The 26,598-nt window shown below is 37.0% G+C and overlaps 1 protein-coding gene across 14 annotated transcripts in view; it reads right to left on the bottom strand.

The window, feature by feature from the left end:
- Positions 1–26,598, bottom strand: part of ATOSA (atos homolog A) — a 108,862-nt gene that overhangs the window by 37,744 nt on the left and 44,520 nt on the right. The window contains exon 3 of one of the 14 annotated variants that reach the window (XM_044764873.2): positions 612–734. The exons of the other annotated variants lie outside the window; for them this stretch is intronic. The gene's annotated coding sequence lies outside the window, so the exon portion shown is untranslated. The remainder of the gene's footprint in view (positions 1–611; positions 735–26,598) is intronic. 14 annotated transcript variants of the gene reach the window in all.

The following is a 26,598-nucleotide window of genomic DNA, read 5'->3' as shown; positions in this document are numbered from 1 at the left end:
TTAGGAAACACCAGAGAGGGAAGGGAAGCAGGGGTTAAAGGCTTAACTAAAGAGTGCACTGTTACAAACTGCATATTTTCCACCAATGGGGAAATTAAAAACCTGCCAACTTCTTTCTAGTCCCTGATTTCAGTTAAATTTCAAGTCAGGTTGGAAGCAGAGGCAGAGAGAAAGCCTCTTATAAGCTTCATGTGTTCCCACTGTAATTATCACACCACTATAATGGCTCTTTGTCTCCAAGAGACTATAAACTCTGGGCGTGCAGGAGCCATCATTCCATGACCAGCGCCTGGCATATAGGAGGTGCTTGATGAATACAAAGCAAAATGAAAGAGGGCTGAAGCATAGTTATTTAACTAATTAATGGGTTTGGGCACTTGTAGATCAGCTTGAGATCTGTGTTAAAGTATGACCGACTTTGAATAATTCAGATATTATAGGAGAGGTAAGCTCAGATTATTAGCCCTACAAAAAATGGCAGGTTGAAAGTGGTCAGGATGTTAGGCAATGCACAAGTCCTTTTAACTTATATTTTAATGTTTTTTTAAAAACAGAATTTAACTTATTCACACTGATATTTTAATAAAGAGTTAACACACACACACACACACCAGTAAAATGATGACATCTGTGTATGTTTCTGGGCCTCAGTTATCAGTATCTCAAGAGAATTCATTTCCTTAATTCCAACTTGATAGCCAGTTCTGCCGTCTGAAAGTGTCTTCTCCAAAATGCTGAAAGCAGATAATTTTGAGGGGCAGATTTTATCACACTAAATCTCACAGAAGTCAAAGGAAAAGCCTTGGCTAATTCTCTAATCACTAATTCTCTTTTGTTAAAAATAAGCACAACTAGTATAACTAATGGAAAAGAGTGAGAGAAAGACAGGCTTAGTGATTCGAAATGTGGGAATTAGGAATTTCAATTATTTTCAATGCGTTAAAATATTCCTTAAATTTTTCTAACACTGCTGCTCACGTTTGCATTCAACAGCTCTGGAACTAGTGTTTAGTGAATTTTATATATATACAAAAATTTACGATGATTGTGAAGAAAATCAATATAAGATATTCACTTAATCATTCTATGATATTTTAAGGGTAATAATATTTTATCAAGCACTTTGAATTTCTTGAAATAAAGGATCTAAACAAGTTAAAAGCCAAATATTTCTGGTTCTACGACTAAAAAAGGACATGAGAGAATTCTAGAAACATAGAAGGTACCCTTTGATATGAACTACGACAGGCCTGTGTGCTCAGGCCTCACTGAGTTCCTACGCCATTTTAAGTTACTTACAGCCAAGTAATAAAATAAGTACTAACCCTTTTCCCTCCTTCGCAAATATTGTATAATCTAAAACAGCAATTACCCACCAATTTCAATTTGTTTACCATGCCTATTAACTAGAGTAATAGAAAATACAATGCTATATAGTTTTGAAACACACTATTGTAGATTATAGCTAAACTTTCTTTAAAAGGCATATATTTTATGTCATTTAAACTGCTCAGGTGATTATATTATAAAAATTAAAAGTGTGCATGACAAAGAAATATGGCATTTATGATTAGTATTTACATAAGTTCCATTAAAATAATTTTAATTAAAATTGCTACAAAGGCATTAACACAAAAGAAACAACTTTTTATGGTAATAAAACAATTGGTGAATGCGTAAAAAATTTCAATCTAATTTATCCAACAATTTATTGTTGGATATTTCACCCAATTGTTAACAAATATATTTCCTAGGCCACCAATGAGTAGAGCTCATCAGAAGCTGAGAAGGTAATGCTTCTACTGCACACAATTCTGAAAGGCAACCCTCTCCCCAGAAAACTGCAACTGGCTGCCCTAACAGACACCTCTTCTTCCTCTCGAATCTGACTTCCAATTACACAAAACCTCTAATTTCTAAGTGCCATCCACATTCCCCTCCTGGCTCCTTACCAATTCGATCAGAGTCATTTGTATAGAGGTAAGAGTATTTTTTAAGAAAACAACCAGAAAAAGAATAGAAAGGTAAGTAACTAAGAATTGGAATCAAAATAAAGAGAGAAAAGGGGACAGGATGGGTAGGGAGAAATAAAATAAATGAAGAGGAAAGAACAAACATCAGGAAAATAAGAAGGAGGAAAAGATAAAAGAAAAAATAAAGAAAACTGAGTAAGAGTACAGGTGGAGGAAGTTGAACAGATGAGGCAGAAAAAACTTTTTTTTTTGCTAAGGAAGATTCACCCTGAGCTAACATCCATGCTAATCTTCCTCTGATTCTTAGTATGTGGGCTGCCAGCACAGCATGGCCCCCAGCAGAGCAGCACAGGTCCACGAACCAAACCTGGGCTGCTGAAGCAAGTGTGCTGAACTTAACCACTAGGCAACGGGGCTGGCCTGGAAGAAACTTTTAGGGAAAGTCATTACTTTGTTTCCCAATTGTTCCTCAGGCGCTCGTCCTAAACTCCCAAATGTCAAACATCCCAAAGTAGGCCTCCCTTGTCTTCTCACCCACGGTCTTCTAGCACCCCTATAAAAGGAGCCCCGAACTTCTAAAAGGATTGGATCTAAACTTTGTTTTCCAAGTTGGTCGTTGAGCCTTCAGAACAGTTGTCTTTATTAAATGGCAGGCTCTAAGAAGGTTCTGTGAAGTAAAGGATGAAATGCTACACCAAAGGCACCAGAGAGATGGAAAAAAAACAGCCAAAAACAGGGGGAAAAAATTTGTAACCTAAATAACCAAAAACAGAAGAATATCCAGAATATTTCACCTAAGAATCCTGAGAGGCTAACCAACACAAGATGCTGAACTTCTCTAATCATCACAAAATACAAATTAAAGCCACAATGAGGTATCATTTCACAATTACCAGATTTGGGGGAAAAAAAACTAGCCTGACCAAATTAAGTGTTGGAAAATGCGTACAGCAACAGAAATACTCATACACTGCCAGTAAAAGTACCCACTATACAACTACTTTGAAAAATAATGTGGCATTATCTAGCAAAGAAGTGCATACCATGCAATTCAAAAATTACTCCCCTGGGTAAATAACCCAGATAAACTTTTGTGCATGTGCACCAGGAGACCAATATAAGAATGCTCAAAGCATTGTCAGCAACAACATCAAAAATCCTAGAAACAACAACAAATGTCTATCATCTGCAGAATGAGTAAGTTGTGGTATATTCACACAATGGGATACCATACAACAGTGGACAAAAACACAAGAATAAGTGATGGCTACGCAGGTTATAGACGACTATAACTAACATGATTCTGTTTATATAAAAGTTTAAAAAACAAGCAAAACTAAACAACAGACTTGATGGTTCCATACACATGTGGTAAAAGCATAAAGAAGTGCGAGGGAATAATTAGAAAATTCAGAACAGTGGATATTTTGAGAGTGACTGGTGGGGCTGTAATTGAGGTGAGGCACACAGGAGTCAGGGCACAAGGGACTGTCCTTGAGTGACAGCTGTATAAGAGGTTGTTTTATTATTACTCCCTAAACTGTCTTTAACATATATACTGTTTGCATGTACAATGTGATCCATAATTTAAAAAAAAGTAACTTACTACATTGTCTTACATATATGACAAAAATTTCAGGACACACATCGAAAGCTGACATCTGGGAATTCTGCACTAGATCTGTCACCCGGGTCTCATTATCTGTAAGATGCTACTATCTAGTGAAAAATAGGCACTGCGCTAGGATTCATGAGGTTTACATTCTTCCATATTAACCTCCTTTGTTCTAGGTTTCTTTGGCTATTGTCAAACTACAACACCTCTAAAAAAATCCCTGCCAGCTTTAAGATTCTGGGAATTGATCAAAATATTAAGGTGAAGAATTGTAGCATAAAACAAAGGGGAAAAAAGACAATATTCAATTTATAGTGTTAATTTTTTATAGGATACAAAGCTGATAAACTCAAATAAGACAAACATCTATGCATAATTTGCCATATATGTTATTTCTAGAAGGAATTTTACTTTTTTCATGTAAGAATCAAGTTTTCAAGCAAGACTTATTTGGAACTGAACATCAAAATTGAAGCTACTATTAACGAAAAGTTAGAAGATTTCCTTGTCGATTGGACAATTAACTAAAAGGTTCTAAAACACAATGCTGACCCAAGTAATTGCATGGCTCAAAATGTTTTCTTTTGAAATTGAATAGGCAGTCCTTTGCTTTCACATTAGCACAATAGTTGCTTTTGGGCTAAGTAAATGTCACTAAATATTCAACAGACCCAATCTACTATGAAGTTGTACAACTACCACTTGCTTCCCTAGGGTAGTGTTTGCACCTTGTGACAGAGTCTGCTAGGAGTCATGGGCTCTTTTCTGTTTGTGGCAGAACGTAAACCACATCTATTAGCAAACCCATCCTCCTTACAAACTATATGATTTAGTTATCTGTATGGTTACTATCTGTCTGCCTCCCTGTAAACTCCACAAGGGCAAGGATTTTGGTCAGTTCTGTTGACAGACATAGTCTCAATACCCCAGAACTATGGCTGGCACACAATATGCACTCAAAAATATTTGTGGACATAATTATTTAATTCTACTTTGTGAAAAAGCTAATAAATCAGTATTACACCCAGCCAAGAACTATTAGTGTTTCCTAAGTAACTTGCTCTTCATTATAAGAAGTTAGCTGTACATCGATTGATTAAAAACATTTTGAAGTAGAAAAGACCAATTCAACCTGAATTTTAGTTCCTGATAGTGTTCAAAAGGTACTGTGCTTCAATTTAGTGAGCATAAAATATTGACTGGAACTTAGGCAAGTGGCGCTCAATTATTTCTCTGGTATCTAAGAGATGATTTATTGTTTGATAACCATATTGCTTATAATAATTTCTTCTGTTGATTTCAGATAAATGATCTTAAAGGTGAATTTTTCTAAGGGTTAAATAAGATGCCAAAGTTACAATCATTTTAAATCTGAAATATTGAAATTTGATACTCTTCTATAGAACTGTGATGGTTCTATAATTGTGGCTTAACTGGGAGGAAAAAAACAGGCTTTATGATCAAATAGATGTAAATTCAAAATTTGAGTGACTCTAGGCAAGTTGAAATCATCATCCTTACCTCTGAGAAATTTCCGAGAAACAAAGGCACTGCCCTTTGATTTTTGGCATACTCTGCTCTGGTAGGAATGATCCGATTAGATTTTCAGTTATTATTTAACTTCAAATAGCAAACCCAGGGTAGGTGACAAGCATTTAAAAATCCACTATAAATGCACTGCCCCTTACAGTCAGAAGACATTATTAGTTAGGTTTCCATACAAAGAACCAGAATATAAATTAAGAAATTATTGATTTCATGGGGTTATTTCCTTCATATTGTATTTGATTCAAAGAATGCCATGAAGCAGAAAATCTCATCTTCAGAAATGAAATGAGATTATATCCAACATAACTGATGCCCAAAGAAAAGTAAAAATTAAAATTCATGTAAAGATTGGAAAATAAAATGACCTCATAACTATTTTGTAACTGCAGTAAGTAAAACCTTCACTGTAGGATTAAATGCTACTATTTTCACAACCAAGGCAGTAAGATCCCGTGAGTCCAATCCTGGGCAGGTTCAGGCATGTTACTTAATTTCTTCATTTATAAAATGGTAATGATAAGTGTTAGGGGAGAAAGGAATATCTTCTTTTTACTCAGTTTGGGCCTCTGTACACAGGCAGACCAAGATGTTACCACAAGCCTTATCTTCCCACCAGGGGATAAACTGGAGGGAAAATGGCTGATTCCTATATTTGCCCATTTTACGAATTCTTCCACAAGGCAGGTGGGGTGGCTAACCTGACTGGTTTGATTTTGGTAGTCACTGGGTTATTTCTAGTCAAGATGGAATAATGGAGACCTGATTTACCCACATACCCAAAGCCACACAAAACATACAAACAACTATTTTCAGATACCAGACAACAGACAGTGCAGGACAGTGATCCCTCAGAGGGAAATAAACAGGTAAGCCCTACCCCTGCCCATCCTTACTGCTGGAAGTAAGTTTCCAGGTTGAAGCTCAGAGAAGAGCAAGTCAGGCAGAGCCCAGCAGTCTCCCTGAATGAAGGACAAAAGAATTAGGGAAAGGAAAGGTCAAGGTGGCTAGAGTTGCAAGGCAGAGTATCAGACAGGAGAGAGTAGCACACAGAATGAGAGCTTTGGAGAATCAGAGAAGCAGTGAAAAAACAAACAACCTGTCAACTTAGAATCCTTTATAAAAACAAGGCAGATGCTTTTTCAGACATAGAAAAGCTGAAAAAATTCATCACCAACAGACCACCACTACCAAAAATGTTAAAGGAAGTCCTTCTGTCAGTAGGAAAATGACAACATTTGCAAATCTGGATCTACACAAAGAGTGCTGGAAGTCAGAAATATGTAGGTAAATATAAAGTAATTTATTCTTGGTTTTAAATCACTTTTAAATAGAATTGACTATTTAAAGGAAAAATAATAGCAATGTACTGGGTAATTTATAAGTCTAGAAGTAAAATGCAGGCTAAAACAATAGCATAAAGGCCAGGAGAGGCTGAACTATAAGTACATTGCTGTAAGGTTCTTATACTATACACAAACTGGCATAATATTGCTTGCAGGTAAACAGTAGACAAGTTAAGGATGATTATCACATACCCTAAAATAACTAGTTAAAAAATTTTTTAAAAACCAAAACAAAAACCCCCAACAAACTTAATTATAATTAATAGGTTAACAAGGAAGATAAAATGGAATTTTAAAAAATCCAAAAGACGACAGCAAAAGAATGAAAAAGGAACAAAGACCAGATGGGACAAACAGAAAGCAAATTGTACAATGATATATTAAATCCCATCCACATCAACAATAATCTTAAATGCGAATGGTCTAATTAAAAAGCAGAGATTGTCAGACTGGATAAAAAAGCAAGACACAACTATATACTGTCTGTAAGAAACCCACTTTGAATATAAAGACACAAATAGGCTACAAGTTAAAGGTTGGCAAAAAAGATACATCATGCTAACATTAATCCAAAGAAAGCTGAGTGACTATATTAATGTCAGATGAAATAGATTCCAGAGCAAATGATACTGCAATTGATAATGATGGCCATTTCATAATGATAACAAAGCTAATCCATCAAGAGAGCATAATAGCACTAAACATGTATGTAACTAATAAAATAGCTTTAAAATGTATAAAGTAAAAACTGATAGAACTGTAAGGATTAACAGACCATCCACAATTATATTTGAAGATTTCAACATTCTCGTTCCCAATAATCAATAGAACAAGTAGCAGAAAATCAGTAAGAATATTAACAAAATTGAACAGTACCATCAACTTGACCTAACCGGCACTTATACAACACTCCACTTAACAAAAGCAGAAGACACATCTTTACCAGTTATACAAAAAACATTTAGCAAGATAGAACATATTCTCGGCCATAAAACAAGTCTCAATAAATTTAAAAGGTTTTAAATCATGCAAAGTGTGTTCTCCAATCGCAATGGAATTAAATTAGAATAAGAGAACGATATCTGGAAAATTTCTAAATATTTGGAAACAAAATGACTAGTGTAATTTTAATAGTCAATGGACCAGCACTGTACTCTGAAGTGGGTTACCAAGTGCTATGGATTGAACTGTATCCCCCCAAACTCACGCTGAAGCCCTAACCCCCAATGTGACTGTATTTGAGATAGGGCTTTTAGAAGGTGGGGTCCTAATCTGATAGGATTGGTGACTTACAGGAAGAGAAAGAGATCTCTCTCTCTCACCCCCCAGGCACAAGTCCCAAGGAAAGACTGTGTGAGCAAACAGCGAGAAGACATCCATCTGTAAGCCAGGAAGAGAACCCTTACTGAATCAGCTGGTACCTTGATCTTGGACTTCTCAGCTTCCATAACTGTGAGAAAATGAATTTCTGTTGATCAAGCCACCTGGTCTACGGTATTTTGTTATGGCAGCCCAAGCTGACTAACACAGCAAGGCTCAAAGCCAGGAATTTAGCTCCATATTTCATGTCCCTTCCTGAAACTTAGAGGAGGTAATAGTGCACTTAGCTCCAGATTGCTGGATAAGGCATGCTGGAGCCCGTGCCTAGAGCTTAGATGTTCTCATTTAACGAGAGAGGGAGTGAAAATACCAGGCATAAATGGGTTCCCAGAAGCCCTGCACTTGGGGGTTAAAGGGTGTGTGCCCGGTTTAATAAAATGATACTTTATTTCTTATTCTTCTACCAATCACGTGTGTACATCCAGTTGGAACTCAGAGGGATAAATGGTGAGTAGAACCGTGAATCCCTAGCAATTACAAGAACTATCCAACCACCTTACATCATTGATGTGATGATCAGAAGAGAGGTATGTCAAACACTGAATCATTACATTAGTCTTACTCAAAAGAAAAAAGAAAACCTTCTGTTCTATGGCATGGCTACTTAATGAAGACAAGGTGGAGGCAAGGGGCAAGGGGTGAAAATTAAAAAAGAGTGAAGAATAAAGGGAAAAGAAAAACAAAAATGCTGATAAATACATGTAGAATTCACTAAGCCCAACATGATATCCTCCCCTCTCCTACTACCCATGCTCCTCCAACTCCAAATTTGCTCTTCCTCTTGAGTTCCATATATAGGCTAATATTGCCTATGCTCAATTGCTCAAGCCAAAAACTTGGCAATTGAGTCCTATAAACTGTACCTCCTAAATAGCCCTAGCCACTTCTCTTCCTCATTCTATAGCCCCTGCCAATATGACTAAGGCCACCATCTCTTGCATGAATAATTACAACAGCTCTGTGATTGGTCTCCCTGTATCTCATTTCTTACCTTTCCCCCTTGTTAGAATTCTAGCTAAAATATAAACGTGATTATGTTGGCTTAAATCTCCATAATGGCTCTCACTATTTACAATTTAAAGGCCCATCTCTTCAAGAATCAATTTATGGGGCCGGTCCCGTGGCCAAGTGGTTAAGTTCGTGCACTCTGCTTCGGCAGCCCAGTGTTTCGCCAGTTCGAATCCTGGGCGCAGACATGGCACCACTCATCAAGCCATGCTGAGGCAGCATCCCACATGCCACAACTAGAAGGACTCATAACTAAGAATATATAACTATGTACTGGGGGGCTTTGCAGAGAAAAAGGAAAAAATAAAATCTTTAAAAAAAAATCAATTTAAAAGTCACTTAGTAGAGAAGTCAGTAGACATTCCTTATGATATTATTGTATTGAAGACAGAGGCTAGCTCATTCATTCCTGTTTCCCATAGATAAGGATTTTCTACATCAACAATCATGTCACTGCAAATAGTTTTATTTCTTTCTTTCCAGTCTTTATGCTTTTAGTTCTGCTTCTTACCTTATTGCAATGGCTAGGTATACAATGTGGTATAGAAGTGGCTAGAGTGAGTGCCTTCTGTCTGATCTTAGCAAGAAAGTGTTTCATATTTCACCACTAAGTATGATTATTAGGTGTAAATTTTTCATAGATGTTCTTTATCAGGTTGAGAAGGTTTATGAGGTCATTTTGATTCAATAAATAAGCATGTAAAATAAACCCCTCAAGGAAATGCCATCTTTTACTTAATTCAGAATGTCCCATGAATGCTAAAGAAAATTTTTTTAAAAAACCTGTGGAGGGGGCCGGCCCATTGGCGCAGCAGTTAAGTTCACACATTCCGCTTCTCAGCGACCTGGGGTTTGCCAGTTTGGATCCTGGGTGCGGACATGGCACCGCTTGGCAAAAGCCATGCTGTGGTAGGCGTCCCACGTATAAAGTAGAGGAAGATGGGCATGGATATTAGCTTAGGGCCAGTCTTCCTCAGCAAAAAGAGGAGGATTGGGGGTAGTTAGGTCAGGGCTAATCTTCCTCAAAAACAAAAACAAAGAACCTGTGGACAAGAATTGCTGAAAACATACCATTTTTCAATGTATATCACTTATTTTTAGTTAAAAAATAGTCATATGTTAAAAAATATTTACCTCCTATAAAATGCCAGGAAAGAAAATCCTTTCTCATCAGTTGTGAACTCTAATGTAAACTATACACTTTAGTGATGATGTACAGGTTCATCAATTGTAACAATGTTCATCAATTATAACAATGTACCACTGTGGTGTGGGATATTAACAGTAGAAGACATTGTGCATGTATGGGGAATAAGGTGCATATGAGACTCTGTACTTTGTGCTCAGTTTTGCTGTGAATCTAAAACTGCTCTCAAGAAATAAAATGTATTGGGGCTGGCCCTATGGTGTAGTGGTTGAGTTGGGCATGTTCCACTTTGGTGGCCCAGGGTTTGTGGGTTTGGATCCCAGGCATAGGCCTATACCACTCATCAGTCACACTGTGGCGGTGACCCACATATAAATTAGAGGAAGACTGGCACAGATGTTAGCTCAGGGCTAATCTTCCTCAGCAAAAAAATAATAAAATGTATTAATTGAAATAATTTTACTTCCTATAAAATACCAGAAAATATTATGTTTTTTTTTTTTTTACTTTTTGCAGATTTAAAAAATAAAAACCAATAATGAAAATAATCTATTCAGTTATCCTAAAATAGTACTTAAGAAGTTTCTCTTAGGAAGCATGAATTATGAAGAAGAAAAATTATAGGAGAGGGCAACTACACAAGCAAAAAGGAAAAGCATCAAAGTTCAGATGAGTTTTTACTGTCCCAGGACCAAAAAAATGGCCTTCTGTACAAACTTAAATTAAGAGTTTATGTTTTACATGAAGCATTTTAATGCCTGATAGGTATGAATACACTTAGAAGTCTTCAGGGCCTGAAAAAAACAGATTAGTTACTGGGAGAAGGGAGAAATGCTACTTCTATAACATTATTTGCTGTTGGACTTATAAGTAAAAAGTTGTTAAGTGACTGAGGGAAACACAGTCATAATAACTGACATTCTCAAAGTCAACTGACAATAACCTTGTTTTTCATATGTCCTCTGGTGCACAATTTCTTGCACAAAATTCTCCTGGATTAGACTATTGAATACCCATGTTAAATTCTATATTTTGAGAATATGTCAGAATAAGAGTTCCTAATGAGTAGTACAGCACATTGTATAATGGGGGCTTTCAGCATCCTGGGAAATATCAATTTAATGGTAGTCAGATTTGTTTATAAAAGGACTTGTCTAAAGAAAATAGGTGAAAGGCAGTTTGATTTCTTTCATTTACACTGAAGAAAAGACTGCTAGATACTGCTATCTGGTCTGTGGTTGTGGATCCATCATGTAGTTATAACATTAATAGTTAGATGTTACAATAACAGCTGACACTTCCTGAGCTCTTACTGTGTGCCAGATACTGTGATAAATATTTTATCTTATTTAATCTTCACAATACTAATAATACATCACACTGTTTTACCTCCAAAAATAGGTCGATTATATATGGAATGGTCATTCATGTACAATTACTATTGCTAATTCATCAAGTCTAAGGTGTCATCAATTTTAAGATATGACTCTTTTATCTTTCACTAAGAAAAAAAAATCTTCCAATTGAACTGCAATATGCCATCAAGTGTAAGAAACAACCTGATTTCAAAGATTTACAGTGTAGGAATCAATTAAATTAAAACCAATCAAATCAAAGTAAAATCAATCGAATATGGTAACTCTAAAGTGATCAGTTTTATCAGATTCTGATTTAAATGAAACATATCTTAATGGATCTGAAAACATAGTGAGCTAACTAATTGAATGCTTTTCAGATTTTTTTGAAAAGAAATCCAGTCTTGGAGAATGAAGTAATTTATCCAACAAACTTCTTAACTGAGGGGGAAAAAAAGAGATAGCTACAGCTGCAGGTGTCCATATGAACTGCATTCATACTTTATGCTTATATATTCCTACTCAAAGTAAAGGTACTTTCATCAAAGTGTATGTTTAATAGTGGTTAAAGTAAATCCATATTTTAATAATGGGGTGAAATAAGACTGGATTAGAGTTTCCTGGTTAAGAGCAATGATTAACAGACAATTAGAATCTTGGTTTTCTTGCTAGTAACTCTGTAGTCCAAGGAATCCTGCTTAGTCTCTCTAAACGTTGCTTTCCTGAAGAACGAGGTAATACCTATCTCATAGCATCTCTGATTTCATGAGGTAACAGTATGTTGTGTTGAACACAGTGTCCTGCATACAGTAAGCTCCATTATATAATGCATAGTTCTACTGATCCTTACTAAGCCAAAGTGGCTTGGTAGAAATTTTCAATAGTTCTAGAATCTTGTACTTTTGAATCCTAGCTGCACATTGAACAAACTGGAGAGCTTTAAAAACAAAAAACAAAGGGGCCGGCTCTGTGGCCGAGTGGTTAAGTTCGCGCGCTCCGCTGCGGTGGCCCAGGGTTCGGATCCTAGGCGCGGACATGGCACCACTCATCAGGCCACGTTGAGGCGGCGTCCCGTATCCCACAACTAGAAGGACCTGCAACTAAGATATACAACTGTGTACGGGGGGGTTTGGGGAAATAAAGCAGGAAAAAAAAAAAAAAGATTGGCAACAGTTGTTAAAAAAACAAACAAACAAAAAAACAAAAAACAAAAACAGCAACAAAACTCAAGGACCCATCCAAGACTGGGTACCATATTCTTTTAAAAAGCTCCTTAGGTAATTTTAATGTGCAACCAGGATGGAGAACCACTGCTCTAGCTGGAAGCCTAAGACCAAGCAGTGGAAGAAAATGAGGATATTAGGCAAGGGGGCGCCACATAGAGCAAGTAGTGGTGATATTAGCAAAGCAAGAGACCCACTTTAAAAGATGTACGCTGGAGTTGTGTTTTCAGTTAGAGCCTCGAATTTGAATATACCCTCTCATTACATGTAACTGAGGAAGAAGTGGTTTCCAAATTGGGATCTGTGGACATTCTGAGGACCTGACAGCTTTCTCTTCCCAAATTTAATTTGTGATTTATTTTCAACGAAAATCTCAAAAAATAAGCACAAACTTATTCTAGATTATCTGTGTGGCCAGCGATAATCAAAGATTGCCTTACAATTTCAATGCCATATTCATATTTACAATTATGGTCTACATTTACAGTTTTGCAAGTACCTAAACAGCGTGTTTAATAGCTCTGGGCTAATAAGAGATGTGGACTTAAAACACACAGATGATGCTTTTGTGTTGTATGCAAAATGTCATTGTAGCCTGGGCTACCAATAAAAGTTGACTGTGGGTTAAACGACAAGCAAATAGCAAGCCGTAGTATCACAAGCATGCTTAACTCAAAAGGACTTGGCCCATGATACTAAGTACTATATTCACACTTTGACCAGTAACTTTGTAACACACAATAAAAATTTAAAGTTTATTGGTTCTATAGTTTTATTTGCATATAGTTTTTAAAATCATTTTGGTTTTATAGTTGTATGAGGGCTATAAGAATAAGGAAATTATATTGAGTTCATTTCTCCACGTTGTAATAAAAAAATAACTTATATCAGCTGGTCCAAATTTTTTTCCTTAAACAATTGTGGGGAGTCTTGGAAGAAAGACTGAATGGATTTAAATTTCAGTTCCATTATATAATGGGGAGGTTTTCAACTTTATAAAATCTTTAAGATCTCTCTCTCTCTCTCAGATATTATCTTGAAGTTAGCAAAAAGCCATACTTGGCCTTTATAAATACATGACAGAGTTCCTAAAACTGAGCCAACTCCATTATTAAAGTGATTTTTCTTACACCTGCGTCCTACAGTCCATTTCAATGTCAGATGTACTGTATTTTAGGTCTAGTATTTGTAGACTCAATCATTTTAATTGCACTGAAGTAATACAGCACTTTTTATTTATTCTTCCTGGTGAAAGATTAAAGCAGTATCAGAAAGAGTCTAAACAAGTTACATGATCCTCCCAAAAGTACACAGAAAATCTCTATAGTTTATATATCTTGGTCCTGTGTCAGTACTTAGCTCCCTAGTCAACACTGCCTCTACCAAGTCAAATGCAGATCTCACTACCAATTTTCTTTTCTCTTTTTTTTTTTTTTTTAACAACTTTTTGTTTTTAACAACTGAAACAGAGTTGGCCCAGATGAGGTCTCTGTGATGTCTTAAGGATTTAGAAACCAGTTAATCCTAAATGTCATTATTATATTTGATTATAATTTGAAACCATTGAAAATATTTTACTTGGCATTTAAAAATGAGGAAATAGCTACTTTTCCACAGTTTTACTACTTTCTTATCAAAAATTTTAATTGATTGGGGCAGCCTGGTGGTGTGGTGGTTAAGTTCAGCTGCTCCACTTCGGTGGCCCGGGGTTCACTGGTTTGGATCCCAGGCATGGACCAAGACACTGCTCATCAAGCCATGCTGTGGCGGTGTCCCACATAGAAAATAGAGGAAGACTGGCACAGATATTAGCTCAGCAAAAATCTACCTCAAGCCAAAAAAACAGAAAAAAATAGGAAGATTGGCAACAGATGTTAGCTCAGGGCCAATCTTCCACACACATGCACAAATTTTTTTAATTGATTATACTACTAAATGTGGTACTTAAAGTTTTTAATATTACTGATACAAACCAACATGTAAAACTGCTAAGATATATCAAGTGAAAAAAAGTTGTAGAACACTGCATATAAAAATGCATATAACACTTGTACAGTTACACAACTGATATTATTTACAGAAAAAAAATCCAACACATACCAAACTGCTTGTTAGAATTAACTCTGGGGCTGTGGCACAGGGTTATGGGGTGTGATTTAATTTCTATGCTTATGGCTGCCCAATTTAGCAAATAAATATACATGATGCCCAGTTAAATCTGAATTTCAGTATAGGACATACTTGTAATAAAAAATTACTCATTTATCTGAAATTCAAATTTAACTGGACATCCTCTATTTTATTAGAAAAATGGCTGAGCAAGACTATGTTATATATGTCTAATTTCTGAATTTAGACATTTATATGTTGCATATGTTTGCTATGTTATACGTGTCTATATAACAAAAAATAAAAAACTACAACGTAAGTCAGTCATCTGTTCCCTAGAGTAAAAAAGTCAAAATACTAAGTTTCTTCAACGGAGATCTGTGCTAAAGTTGAGGAATGAAGCAGATATCTACACGTCTCTACAGGAGGTGCTCATGAACACTGCCGCGTGAAAAGATCAAGTTATGGACAGTGTACAGAGTATGATCCTAATTTTGCTTAGAGAGAGTTTTAAGATAGATAATACTATGCACACATATTAGGATGGAGAAAGAATGGATATACATGCACAAAACGGCAGCATGCTACTCCTGGGAAGGCAAGCCTGGGAGGAGGAAAAGAGGAAATCAGAAGTTATGCCTATTTGTTTATACACTTTTTTGTTTGTTTGAATTTTGTTTCAAACACCACATACTACCTACCTCTGTAAATTTTTAATCAAATTTTTCAAAACTGGGGTGGAGGGGTAGCAAATGAGACACATTCAAGGTACATGTGCCTTTAAAAGCTTTTTTTTTGAAGAGGAAGATGAGCCCTGAGCTAACATCTGCTGCCAATCCTCCTCTTTTTGCTGAGGAAGACTGGCCCTGAGCTAACATCTGTGCCTATCCTCCTCCATTTTATATGTGGGACGATTGCCACAGCATGGCTTGCCAGGCAGTGCCATGTCTGCACCCGGGATCCAAACCAGTGAACCCCAGGCCACCGAAGCGGAATGTGTGCACTTAACCGCTGCACCACCAGGCCGGCCCCTAACAGCTTTCAAAATCAGATTAAAAATACAAAAAAATTAAAGGAGGATTATCAACTTTTTACTTTGCTAGATATTTTTTGGAAATAGAATAGCGAGCTCCCAAAATGACTAATTCTATAAAAAACTTTAAGGACTCTACCTTATATAAGCTTTTCAAGACAGAACAGAATATTACTTAATAACAGTTTGAGTATATATAGTGACTGAGGGGAAATAATTGAGTATCTACCATACACCAAGTGGTTCTCGAATTTTAATTTGTCTAAGTATTGCGGTAGACAAAATAGTGGTCCCCCAAAGATGTCCATGTCCCAATCTCTGGAACCTGTAAACATGTAACTTCACATTCAAAAGGAATTTTTCGGGTGTGATTAAGTCAAGGATCTTGAGATAGGGGGATTTTCCTGGATTATCCTAGAGGGCTCAACATAATGACACGTCCTAATAAAAGAGGGGCAGGAGGTGAGAGAGGAGAGAAGGTGCTACATTGCTAGCTCTGAAGATGGAGGAAGGGGCCATGAGTCAAGGAACATAGGTGGCCTCTAAATGCTGGAAAGCCAAGGAGACCATCCCCTAGAGCCCACAGAAGGACCATGGCCCTTTGGACCTATTTTAAACTTCTGATCTTCAGAACTGTGAGAACATAAACTTGTGTTGTTTTAAGCCACAAAGTTGTGGTAATTTTTTACAGCAGGATAGGATCCTAACACAAATATCATCTCAGGAGCTTGTAGAAATGTACACCCCCGGGTCCTACTCCCAGAGATCCTGACTCAGGTAGGCCGCATGTTTAAGAAGAAAGCTCTGTGCCTCTGATGCAGGTGATCTCTGACCCACACTTCGAGAAAAAGCACTTTAGATCATACATCAAATTAAATACCTCGCAGATAAACAGTCCCATTGAGAATATGATTTTAATGGGGAAAACTAGTAGAAAATTCAATATGTATTTATTTAACCTATGGAATAATGAGAAATTTCTTGGCTTTGAAATAATAGAAAAATACACACAAAGGCAAATATTGGCAGATTAAAATGTATAAAATCTAAATATTTCTGAAAGATAAAAAATAGAAGGGGAGATATTTCTGTAATACATGGGTGACAAAGTGTTCCTATTTCTATTATATTATTCTATATGCTATTTCAATTAAAGTATTGCTATTTCAAAAGTCAAATGAAAAGAGAAATAAAGATTTAATTCACATAAGGTGAAATAAAAAGAGTAAATACATAGAGAGGAATGTTTAATCTCTCTAAAGAGAATGTTTAATCAAAGTTATAAAACTTAAAACTATATTGTAGATCCATGTTATATCTACTATAATAGGAAAGTTAAAAAAAATTTTAAATTACCAATGGAAAATGGTTTGAGTGATGTTACATCAACATGATGTAGTATCTTATACCATTAAAATAATTGTATTATTTAGAAAAATGCATGATAAAGTCTATTAATTCAAATAGCAACACATATAGTTTTATTTCTTATGATTTTTTTCAATGCATAAACATAGAAAGATGATCTGTATCAGTAACAATATAAAAAATTGAAATAAGCTTGCTAGAGTTTGCTTGCTTGCGAAAGTCTGCTAAAATAAGCTTGCTCAAGCTCCTTGCTAACAAGCTTTACTACTGAAAAAATTTTAATATTTCACTTCTTAAATAAAAGCAAAATTAGGAAAAAAAGAGAAAGTATTACCTATCTATCTTTTACTTCCACCATCATTTCATAAAAGGAACGGCATTTAATAACAAAAAAACTGGAAGGTATGATCACAGAAAAAGGACAGTCCCTCTTGAGAAAGGCTGCCATCTTTGCCATGGACAGATGAACAGCTGATGTTAGAGTGCACGGTCTGAGGACCAGCCTTTGGGAGCCACCATCAGAAGGTACTAAGCTGAAAGCTACTTGACCTCAGGATCTGTGTGAACAGTAACCAAGAGCCCAACTACCATTCTATGGGGTCCTTCCCCCCGCCTCCCCATTGCTCCCACCTCAATCAGTCCAAGAAGCTTATCCATCATTTCAAAGAGCAACGATGAAGATGATAGAGAACATATTCCACAAAAGTAGAAAAATGCCAATGCTAAAAAAGGGGACAATGGACCAGAAGTCTATGAGAATGACAGTTTGCCAAAAGCACGAAGCAAGAATATCCATAGCACCAAGCAAGAATACCCACCGGTTCCTTCAGTGATTCAACCAGTTGAAGCAGGTGGACAATGCCACCCTTGTAACCATTTGTTTGTTCAAGTGGATTCATTCATTAACCTCTGTGTAAATGTGGGGAGATCAATTATTTAGGATGAAAAATTACAGTTGAATTGTAAATGGCTATTGTAAAGATAGCACCTTGTTATAAGGTTGATGAGAACAGAAACAATACTTTTTTCTAATTTTTTTTCCTCAAAGGTGGTTTCATGCTGTTCTATCTCCCCTTTAAAATGGTAACTCTGCCAAAGGCAGCATCCTTCGATAAAGATAATGATCGAGCAGTGGGACTTAATGCTAATGTAATGCTTTTAATTAATGTTTTATTGGATGACTCTGCGGTCATTATCATCAAACGTCAGCCAAGTACAGAGTATTTCCTGGAACCAGATTAAACTGGTTTTAGTTCAGCCAATTCACACATGATTAGAACTATAGTCAATTGAGCATAGCTATTATGATCAAGCAATTACTATTGTCATAGTATTCCAAAATCATCCGTTTAGAAAACAAACTTGCCAGTCTACTTTATTTCCCTAAATTTTGATAGCTAAATTACAGATCTTAATATCAACATTTGTATTTGTAATAGATTTTGAAATACACAGATCTCTTAATAAAACAAAAATCAAATAAAAAAAATGTTACAGCAACTTGCAAATAGTACAAAAATTGCTGTACTAGACACCAGAAGATCTGAGTTCTAATGTCAGCTTTGTAATAAACTAGCCCCAAGACCTTGGGAAAAGTCAGTTAAACTCTGCGACCCTCAGCAAACTCACTTGTAAAATGAAGGTATGTGAAACTAAGATGGCCCCTTCCAATTTAAATAATATCTAGTTCTACTTGCACCAATTTTTGGAGTTATAAAATACTACCGTCCCATTTATTGTTAGTACCACTTTCTCCACAAGCACAGACTGATCCTGGAACATCTAGCCTACCACAAACTGAAAACAATCATGGGGGTGCTGGTCAGAGTACAAAACTTACCCCAACCACAGCTGTTTTTGCTTTTTGTGACTCAAAATCTTAGAATCATGTATGCCTCCTCCCTGTCTCTTGTCCCCAGTTAGCCATCAGTGGTAAAGTCTGACTGGTTCTATTAACAACCTCCCATATCTGATCCCTCACCATTTCCAGTTTGGCCAGAGCACTGGAGGTACAAAGGTGAGTAATGAGAGAGGAGATGAAAAAGGACCTTCTCAACCTTTTTTCCCCTCTTCTCCCATTACTGCCTTTTATGCATCCAGTGCTCTGGCCAAACTGATCTACTCATTCCCTCCTAGAGCCACCTCAAGACACCCCACCCTCTGTACTCCACTGAATCACTCCAGTTCCTCCTGTTCCCAGCCCTCCCCTTCTGGCAGGCCTCATAGCTCCACCTCAGTTATTTTAATCCTTCTCTCTAACTGTGCCAGTATTCTTAAAGCCACGCCATAGAAAAACTTTGTGGTAAGGAGGTAATTCATCCTTTTGTGCAGCAGGAGAGCATTCAATTCCTTAACGCTCTTACTGCTTTTCCATCCTTCAGATACCGCACTAATTTATCAACAATTCCCCCAAATTATAGCTAGTGCCTCAAAAATCACCTCAACTAACTTTTTTATTTTTTTATTTTTATTTTTTGAGGAAGACTAGCCCTGAGCTAACTTCTGCCAATCCTCCTATTTTTGCTGAGGAAGACCGGCCCTGAGCTAACATCCGTGCCCATCTTCTTCTACTTTATATGTGGGACGCCTACCACAGCATGGCATGCCAAGCAGTGCCACATCCGCACCTGGGATCTGAACCGGCGAACCCCGGGCCGCCAAGAAGCAGAATGTGCGAACCTAACCGCTGCACCACTGGGCTGGCCCCTCAACTAACTTTTTAAAAACTGCATTTTAAAGGTTCAAATCTCACCATTTACATAAGCTTTTTAAAACATTCTTTGGTAGAGTTTTAAAACTTTCTTCACAAAGGTCCTGAATATTTCTACAAAGTTCATGCAAAATTAGATTTGTTTGTTGCTCTTGCGTATGGGATTTTTTTCCCACTACATTTTCTAAAATAATTTCTACTCTTATGAAGTTAAAAATTTAACTTTACCACTTGATCAAAGTTCTACAGATTAAAAAAACGGGGCAGGAAATAATGAGATGATCTCTATTTCAGCACAGACACAAAATTCTTCATTAGGTTTTTATCTCATCTCACCTGGTCCCATTACACTCTTCCATGGCTTTTTATTGTTTTCAGGCGAAGAGCTCATTGCACCTTATACTTTTCCTTCCTAAAACTTAGCACAAATAAAATTAAATCATTATTTGCATCTCTCCTTTAACCTGTTAAGCTCCAGGAGAACAAGGGACAGCTCTCTTACTGTTGTCCAGAACGGTACTTGGCACAAACAAGCAATTGAACAGTTGTTGAAACAACGAATGGTTAACGTTCCATCATATTTTCTTCCCTTATTTCAGCTTATTTCTGGTTAAAGTGATAAAAGCTTGCTGTTACTCTTTCCAGAGAATTATTAGTTTACTCTTCTCTTGGATTTGATATTTTAATTGCCAGCTGTTTTGCCAATTTTTCAAGTTTAAAAAGTCAAAGTTGGAAATAAAATTCTAGAAATATATCACCTGAAACATTGCACTGAACCTAATCGCAATCTCCTGACCTATCTTTGCTTTCTAAAGCAGGTCATAGTCAAGAGAGGTCCAGTTCCTGCCCTCTCTCTTTTGCACTGAAATCGTTTTGTGAGTTGTCTTTGCCCTTATCAACATAATTCTCTTAAATGAGACAAGGAAACATTTACTTTGAAAAAAGTAAAATTGCATTAGGTAATCACCAAATCTCTAGCCTAGGGTGAAAACATTTAAATTATCAAAAATAAAAAGGAGAGAGAGCACTTTCTGAGTTCTAATTTCCACAGTGATTATTGGAATTTCCAGGCCTCGACAGGTTTTAAGGGATTATAGACAAAATTCATCACAGCTTGATGAACAGACTGCTTATGTGATGAGTTAGGGGCAACTCAAGCTCCAGAAAGAAAACTAGATTTAAAAGTAATTTTAAAGATTGGATAGAAGGTAAGAGTGGAAAAAGAAAAAGTCACTAAATTTCCAAAAATGCAAGTGAAATTCAGCCCTTCTCCCGAAGGCAGTGGGAGAATAAGCAGTCATGCTGCTTTCACGTAGAGGAAATCTTATGGAGAGGACACAGATAAGGCCAATTCGTGGTGATGTGATAAATGGCAACACGGGTGGATTAGGGTGCTGTGGGAATGTTAGGAGGGAACTCAGTCACGGACGTCAGAGATCGTTCCCAGAGGACTTGATATTTGAAATGTAAGAATTAGAACTAGTCAGCGTCATTGAGGAAACTTACGAGTGTCCCTTCGCTTTGCCTCCTTAAAGCTCAGGCTGCCAGAATTGTGCTTTTAGCTAGGCCATCACAGATGCATGGGCACAAACTTAGAGCTACACATCTTATTCATTTCCCTCTTACTGGTCCTGACTGTACTTTATTTCATTTCTCTGTGCTCTGTGTGAACCAGGAAACCTAATTTACCACTGTTTCAGGGCCTGAAAATCCTCAAGTAGAAAATATTGTCCTTCTACTGTCCTTTGTGGGAATATCCCTGATTATATGGTGTTACGGTTCCACACCCCATGCAGAAAGAACCATGGGACAAAAAGTTAAGAAAATATTGTTGCAGAAGGAAACAAAGTCTTGCTTCTCAAAACCCCAAGTTCTAGATTTAGCTAAACACTCAAAAGATGACTTTGTGCTAAAAAAGCAACAATCCACTGTTCTAGTGCTGTTTGTTTTGTTCCAGTTTTACTAATCCCAGATAACTGGCACATAACTTTCCAAAATTATCCTCCAGCTTAACCTAATTTAGTCTTACATTTTACCTCATGGGAATATGGTTACAACATAGGCTGGTCCCCAAAAATACCCTCTGTCCTTTCAACCTCCCTCCCTCTACCACATGCATGACCCCTACTTCTCTCAATTCATATTTTCCACTGAGTGTGTGTGTGTGTGTGTGTGTGTGTGAAACCTAAAACTCCTCCAGAAACAAAAAGTAGATGGAATAGAGAGTTATTTTTAATCAAGAGCTGAGAAACTTGAGCACACACAGTAAAATGAGTTCTGCTCAGTTCTCTTGAACAAAGATGGAACCAGGTGACAGCCACTGCAGTGGACCTGTCATCTCTAGTACAGAATAATTTCTGGAAGAGATCCCAGGTGGTAGCCTAAGGCCAAAGGAGGTACCTCCTAAGTCTCCTCTAATCTCAGTCTACAACTCAGAGATGGCATGTAGGTCCTGGGGACATGGACACTGCATTCCAGGCCTGGTCTTTTTATGCTAGGTTCTCCATCAGAAGCCCTTCCAGAATATAGGAGTCAGTGCAGGAATATGGGGTACTCCCCAGGGCAGAGCCATCTGCAAGAGTCCTAATGTATGGAGTACATTATGGAACCTTTTACCATCTCTTTAGAAGCTATAAGACAGTGCCCTGTGCTCACTACTTAACACTTTGCTTTCATACATATCCTAAGTCTTTATCCAGTCTATTTTAAGCCTCACTTTAAAAAAATTAATGTTTTTATTTTCAGACTAAAACCAAATTATGTTTGGGGCTGGCTTGGTGGTGTAGTGATTAAGTTCATGTGCTCCACTTCGGGGGCCCAGGGTTCACAGGTTCAGATCCAGGGCATGGACCTACACACTGCTCATCAAGCCATGCTGTGGCGGTGTCCCACACACACAATAGAGGGAGATCGGGTACAGGTGTTAGCCCAGTGACAATCTTCCTCAAGCAAAAAGAGGAAGGTTGGCAACAGATGTTAGCTCAGGGCCAATGTTCCTCACCAAAAAACCCTACAAAAACCAAATTATGTTTAACAAGATTTCTTAACCTAAGAGAATTTATGAACCTCTGGATGTTTTCCACAAGGTTATGTGTGGATATACATAGATGGATTTTTTTTTTCCTAGCAAGGGGTTTGCTGGCTTTCATCAGATTCTCAAAAGAGTTAATACCTCAAAATGAGAAACACTACTATACAGCAATCTCTCTTGTTCTTTTTCTGTGTGGGTATTTTTGAGAAAAGTGATTTAAGGTAAGTATGTGTTACCCAAAACAAAGACATCAATGCAATGCAATCAGGTAAAACCAGGATACTTATTTCTAAAAGGGTTCTCCTACCCTTTTAGTCAATTGCAAGATAGTCTCAGGACCAATGCAGAAGCTACTTGGGCAGTACTGCTGAGCACAGGTGTTAGTGGTGAGAAAACAGAGTACACCTGGCAGAGACGGTCTTGTCTTTACATCTGCTTGTTCTCTAACTCTCAATAAACTAAACTATCTTCAGCAAATTGGAGGACTAAATAATAGAAGTTTATGTAGGAATCACAAAATCTTAGCACTTATGAAAATACGAAAACCAGAATGGGAACCCAGATTAAACCTCCGTCCCAAAATAACATAAAATTACAACTGCTCAAAGCAATGAAAACACTGTGGCCAGTTGCAAAAAACCTGAAATTTTGTGTACTTATTAAAATGACAAATAAAAGCATTTTCTGAACATTTTTAGCTTGGAAGTTTGAATTTTCAAAATTTGGCCCTATACAACTAGAGTTTTTCTTTTCCTAACAACTATTGCCAATCTTTTTTTTTTTTTTCCTTCCCAAAGCCCCCCAGTACAAAGTTGTATATTCTAGTTGTGAGTGCCCCTGGTTGTGCCATGTGGGACGCCGCCTCAGCATGGCCTGATGAACAGTGCCATGTCCGTGCCCAGGATCCGAACCGGTGAAATCCTGGGCCACCAAAGCAGAGTGTGCCAACTTAACCACTTGGCCACGGGGCTGGCCCCACAACCAGATTTTTGTTCTGGACATTTTTTTTTTTGAGAAGATTAGCCCAGAGCTAACACCTGCTGCCAATGCTCTTCTTTTTGCTGAGGAAGACTAGCCCTGAGCTAACATCTGTGCCTATCTTCCTCTACTTTATATGTGGAACACCTAACACAGCATGGCTTGCCAAGCAGTGCCAGGTCTGCACCCGGGATCCGAAATGGGGAACCCCAGGCCGCTGAAGTGGAACGTGCGCACTTAATTGCTGAGCCACTGGGTCGGCCCTGGACATTTTGGTATTTCAAGAAAGTTACATTCATCATGTATGCGATGATATTTAACTTCTGGCTCCTAGGCAGCTGATTTGTCCTTTGTTATTAATATGGGTGGCAAATACAAGGTCACCCTTAGCCCAATCCTAGTTGAGAAATTCAAAAGAAGAGTCAGAAACAAGTTACTTCCCAGTATACAAATCCCCAGTGAATTCAGCAACTCTAGTCAGTCAGCTCAGCATTTGTGGGTACTCTGCGCATGCACACGCGTGCACAGCAAAAATATCACTACATCAAACAGAACAAATTTTTTCCCTGCCTTCTCTTTTTTAATCTTCCCATTTTACTCATGATTTCCGTACAATTATTGACTATTATCTTTTCTCAGAGATTTAGTCATGTACTTCCCTATGAACCCTGCTCTCCTTCTGTCCTAAACCCCTTATTTCCATGACTTACCAGATCATGATGTTATCTCAGAAAACCGAGAAACCTAAAAGTATGTCTGCCTGTGTGCAGCTCGCGGGAAAGTCTAAAAACTATACTTAAAATTCTCAGGACTTTAAAATGCGGAATAATTTTAAAGAAAAGAGAAGTTTATTATAACAAAATCTCAGATTTTACTGAGGGTTAACTCTGTGTCACTCATCTAAGTAGTTCCCATAATTCTTTCACTTAAAGAATTACCCTAAGAGCTCATCATATGGATGATCATATTGCTCAGAGAGGTGAAACCATGCTCAATATCACATCGCTAAATAATAATAAATCATACACGATAAGACAAGCTACCCAAAATGTAAACCTCAAAAAAAAAATCCCTCAAAATATTAAGAAAAGAGAAACCAACTTAAATTTTAATGGCCAATATTTAACAATAAAATGTTAAATAGCAGGGACATATATAAGTGATTGGCAGTTTCCCTTTCATACTTTGGGGGATAAGAAGCTTGCAGCAAATGTGAGCCCCGACTATGTATGAGCCTTAGGGCCCGACTATTTTTCCTACTCTATCTTGACTACTTCCTGTAATTTATCATTTTAATGTCCCTGTGCTTATCACAAAGCTTATAACTAAAATTCTTTGATGCTCAGAAGTCTTTGGATGAGTAAAATTGAGGAGAGCAGTGAAGAAAGAACAAGCAGATATTTCTAGTTTCTCAGTTAATAACCATCATGCCACCACTTTTAACTTGGCCTCATCACAAAGGATTATATAATCAGATTCAAGCAATACTGCAAACAACTATATTTTTAAAACTCAGGTCTTTGATTTTAGATACAGTGACATCTGAAGATAAAAAAAAGATTTACTATACTCTTGCAAAAGTAATACAATTTATGCAATGGCACTGTTACTACATGAAAATGCCTGACAAAAAGTTGTCAAGACTAAACTTCCCTGCCCAGCTGACCATGATAATCAAATCTTTTTTGGATTCAGAATACGAACAAGTAATGGAAGTTCTGCAAGAAAGAGTCAAAGAAACAATGTGTTCCACAGCACTTAAAGCATACATATAGGAATCAAACATTTCCACACTTGAAGTAGGAGTCATTAAAAAAGATTTCACAGAAGACCTAGAGAAAAAGAAAAACTCAGGTTGCTACCCCTTCCCAACCTGAGGTTTTAAATTATAGAATTTTTTTGGAGAACTGTAAATGAGATACTATTTACAGATTGTTGGCGGATGATTTAAAAATAAACAAAACCAATTTATTTTACTTAAAATAAAATCAGTTACAGCAATCACTGCATCTGATAAATACTAACACTTCTATTTGCTATTCTTTACCAGGCAGCCAAGATAAAAAAGAAATCATTATTGTTTGAGAACTGAAGTATTTTTCTACTTATAAGTACAAAACAGTACAGCCAATTTAAAGATTTGATATAGAATAAGACAATAAAAATTCTGTTGTCAAATAATAGATAAATTCAAAGAGTTGAAATATACTAGCAATGTTACTATATTTGACCAGGTTATAAACATCAGTTATTACCCTGAGGTCTTGATACTGAACAGGAGCTTTCAGATGTTTCAATATAAAAAAACATCTTTAAGTACTAAGCCCAGGAATAAAACCTGGGATTCTGCCAAGACTATTCCTCCTGCAACACAATGGCAAAGCTTTTGTGTGACACAGCAGCAGACCCAACTTTCTTGCCAATATCGTATTCCTTTATCTTTTGTGGAATTGAATAAAACCAGCCTACTCTTGGAAAGTCTACTAATTTTTAAGAAATAAACCAAAGGGAAAAGAGTGGCAAACCAATTCAAGTAAAACTTTGTTTTTTTGTGGTTCTATAATTCAAAAATAAAATTAGTAATTGATGAGAGTGATCGCTGAAATGGAAATGACTAAATTGACCTCCATGTGGTTAGAGTTATATTTAATGAACTTGGTCCTCTCAACATACCTCTGCCTTCCATCCCCGCCCCCGTCAATGCTCCTCTTCTGCAAATGAGAGCTTTCTATTGTGGAGGCCACCAAGTCTAAAGAATATAATAGCTTTCTTGATTT

The sequence above is a fragment of the Equus asinus genome, chromosome 2, assembly GCF_041296235.1.
Source record: "Equus asinus isolate D_3611 breed Donkey chromosome 2, EquAss-T2T_v2, whole genome shotgun sequence".
Taxonomy (NCBI): Eukaryota; Metazoa; Chordata; class Mammalia; order Perissodactyla; family Equidae; genus Equus; species Equus asinus.
This window is presented reverse-complemented; position numbering and strand designations above follow the sequence as displayed.